Raw genomic sequence first — 4,106 nt, 5'->3', positions numbered from 1 at the left:
CCCATCCCCAAATCAAGTACAGTCACTTTTTTGCAACTAAATTCATCATGTTAAGTGGGCCAAATATGATATGGATAGTGTTATAGTTTGCTTCTGGTTGACTCAGTAACAAAAGGATTCATTAACTAGTGAGATAAGAGCTGGAGAGACGGCTCAGCAGTTAAGGCACTTGCCTGCAATGTCTAAGGACCAGAGTTCAATTCCCTGGTACCCGCATAAAGCCAGGTACACAAGGTGGTGCATGCATCTAGAGTTTGTTTGCAGGCTCATAAAGTGGTGCATTTGGTGTTCATTTGCAGTGTCAGGAGGCCCTGGTGAATTCAGATATTCTTTCTCTCATAAATAGATAAAAATAATTTAAAAAAATAATAAGGGGCTGGAGAGATGGCTTAGCCATTAAGGCACTTGCCTGAGAAGCCAAAGGACCCACGTAAGACAGATGCACAAGGTGGTGCACGCGTCTGGAATTCGTTTGCAGTGGCTGGAGGCCTTGTGGTGCCCATTCTCTGTGTGTGTCTCTCCCTCCCTCCCTCTCTCTCTCTCTCTCTCTGTCTCAAATAAATAAATAAAAATAATTTGGTGGGGGGGAGAACCATTTAGGGCCTGGGGAAATGGCTCAGGGACGAAAGCCAGGTCCAGCTATTTTTTTGGGTTTTCGAGGTAGGGTCTCACTGTAGCTCAGGCTGACCTGGAACTCACTACAGAGTCTCAGGGTGGCCTCTGCTTCCCGAGTGCTGGGATTGGAGGAGTGTGCCACCATGCCCAGCCCTAAATACTTTTTTTTTTTAATTGTGGGTTTTTAAAAAGTATTTTATTTTTATTTATTTATTTATTTGACAGAGAAAGAGGGAGGGGGTGGGCCAGGGCCTCCAGCCACAGCAAAGGAACTCCAGACACATGCAGCCCCCTGTGCATGTGGCCAACGTGCATCCTGGGGAATTGAACCTGGGTCCTTTGGCTTTGCAGACAAATGCCTTAACCGCTAAGCCATCCCTCCAGCCCTAATTTTTGGTGTTTGTTTGTTTGTTTTTTTGAGGTAGGGTCTCACTCTATCCCCAAACTGACATGGAACTCACTCTATAGCTCTAGGCTGGTCTTGAACTCACAGTGATCCTCCTACCTCTGCCTACTTAGTGCTGGGATTAAAGGTGTGCGCCACCATGCCCAGAACCAAAAAGTTTAAAAAAAAAAAATGATTTTAGGAGCTAGAGAGATGGCTTAGTGGTTAAGGCACTTGCCTACAAAACCTAAGGACCCATGTTCAGTTCCCCAGATCTCACTCAGGTAAGCCAGATGCACATGGTGACAAATGTATCTGGAGTTCATTTACAGTGACTAGAGGCCCTGGTGTGCCCATTCTCTCTCTCAGTCTCTCTCTCATAAATAAAAAAAAATAAAATATATCTTTAAGAATTTTTTTTTAAAGAATGGTTTTGGGTCAGAGGTCAGGCCAAACCCTTGTTAGTGGAAGAACATTGCACATGACTGGAGCATTTGCAGTGGTGAAATGGTGGGCATGGCAGTGACCTTGCAAAGAAAACCCTGGTCTCTTCTGGCAGCAGGACACCTCGAAGCAATCATTGTCCTTCTTCATAAAAAGTATAGAATTCGGGCTGGGGAGATGGCTTAGCGGTTAAGCGCTTGCCTGTGAAGTCTAAGGACCCCAGTTCGAGGCTCGATTCCCCAGGACCCATGTTAGGCAGATGCACAAGGGGGCACATGCGCCTGGAGTTCATTTGCTGTGGCTTTCTCTGTGTTTGCCACTCTCAAAATAAATAGATAAATAAATGATGAGCAAATTTTATTTTTAAAAAGTATAAAACTGGGGCTGGAGAGATGGCTTAGCAGTTAAGCGCTTGTCTGTGAAGCCTGAGGACCCCGGTTCGAGGCTCGGTTCCCCAGGTCCTACGTTAGCCAGATGCACAAGGGGGCGCACGCGTCTGGAGTTCGTTTGCAGAGGCTGGAAGCCCTGGCGCGCCCATTCTCTCTCTCTCTCCCTCTATCTGTCTTTCTCTCTGTATCTGTCGCTCTCAAATAAATAAATAAATTAATTAATTAATTAATTAAAAAAATAAAATAAAATAAAAAGTATAAAACTGGGCTGGAGAGATGGCTTAGTGGTTAAGTGCTTGCCTGTGAAGCCTAAGGACCCCAGTTCAAGGCTCGATTCCCCAGAACCCACATTAGTCAGATGCACAAGGGGGCGCCCGCGCCTGGAGTTTGTTTGCAGTGGCTGGAAGCCCTGGTGCACCCATTCTCTCTCTCTCTCTCTGCCTCTTTCTCTTTCTGTCTGTCGCTCTCAAATAAATAAATAAAAATAAACCAAAAAAAATTTTTTAAAGTATAAAACCTTAGGGATACTAAATTTGGAAGATAAGTGTACAAACAAGATGCTGAAAAAGATGGCCATACATGTTTGGTGCATGGATTTGTTAAAATGGTGGTACAACCTTTCTCCACAGACCTGAGAGCTGTGCCTTTTCTTTTCTTCTTTTTTGTTTTTATGTTTTTAGAAAGAGAGAGAGAGAGATAATTGGCATACCAGGGCCTCAGCCACTGCAGTAGAACTCCAGATGCTTGAGCCATCAAGTGGGCATATGCAACCTTGCACTTGCCTCATCTTTGTGCATCTGGCTAACATAGGATCTGAAGAGTAGAACCTGGATCCCTAGGCTTTGCAGGCAAATGCCTTAACTGCTAAACCATCTCTCCAGCCCAAGATGTGCCTTTTCTATGCAATATTACAGACATCAGATCAGATCCCAGAGGGCTGTGTCCAATGTAGTTTTGGGCTGTACTCTAAAGTATTGGACAGATTAAATGTACATGAAAATGAGCAGTCTTACTTTTGTAGTTTTATCTTAGTCAATAAACTGTTCACAGATGAGGAAAAAAAAAAAGAGTATAAAACTTTAGCCAGGTGTGGTGGAATACACCTTTAATCCCAGCATTTGTGAGGCACAGATAGGAGGTTAGCTGTGAGTTCGAGGCCAGTCTGACACTACATAGTGAATTCTAGATCAGTGTCACTGCGCCTGGAGTTCATTTGCAGTGACTGGAAGCCTAGGTTACAGTGAGATCCTACCTCAAAGGGGAAAAAAAAAAAAAAAAAAAAAAAAAAAAAAAAAAAAAAAAAAAAAAAAAAACCTTTCACAGATGGAGGAAATGTCAGAAGCATGATTATTGTAAAGATACCCAGGAAGGGACCAGTGTTTGGGGCACCGTGCAGAAATGTCAGAGGACTCCTTTTCCTCCTGGCCCGTTCATCTGCAAGGAATTTGTGGCACTGATACAACAGATTATTAAACCAGACAGAATTCATTCCTCAATCCATTTTCATAATAGGAAGGGAGCCTGCACCACACACCTGTGGCTTTGTTCAAGCCACCAGCTCAATTCTGGCACCTGCCCTGACTCTTAGTTCCCTTCGTGCCTCGCTGGCGATGGAGCTGGGCCAAGCTGCCTTCTCAGCCCGAAACTTGTTCCAACTGTGGTTTTCGCAAGACCGAATCACAGAAACCCCTTCGTGTAACACGCAGCTGTTTCCGGTAGCTTTCCATCTCTACAGGTTGCTTTACACCTCGGCACTCTTGCATATTCATGCTCACCTTTAAAGTTCAGCCACTCCTGCTCACCCAGCTTGCCATGACCAACGCACCACTCCTTGGCATATGGCAGCGTCTTCACTGCCAACCCCGCTCCTGGCAAAGACCCTCCTACACATGCAAATTTCCAGGTTTTTTTTTTTTTTAAAAAAAGCATTTTTATTTATTTATTTGAGAGCAACAGACACAGAGAGAAAGACAGATAGAGGGAGAGAGAGAGAATGGGCACGCCAGGGCTTCCAGCCTCTGCAAACGAACTCCAGACGCGTGCGCCCCCTTGTGCATCTGGCTAACGTGGGACCTAGGGAACCGAGCCTCGAACCAGGGTCCTTAGGCTTCACAGGCAAGCGCTTAACCGCTAAGCCATCTCTCCAGCCCCAGGGTTTTTTTTTTTTTTAATAGTACTGGTGATTGAGCCTAGGGGTTTGCACATACTAAACAAGCTACACCCATCCCCCAGTCCGTTTTTCACTTTTTAAATTTATTTATTTAGATTTTTTT

The sequence above is a fragment of the Jaculus jaculus genome, chromosome 5 (assembly GCF_020740685.1).
Source record: "Jaculus jaculus isolate mJacJac1 chromosome 5, mJacJac1.mat.Y.cur, whole genome shotgun sequence".
In the NCBI taxonomy this organism is placed as follows: Eukaryota; Metazoa; Chordata; class Mammalia; order Rodentia; family Dipodidae; genus Jaculus; species Jaculus jaculus.
Note: the sequence above shows the minus strand (reverse complement) of the source record.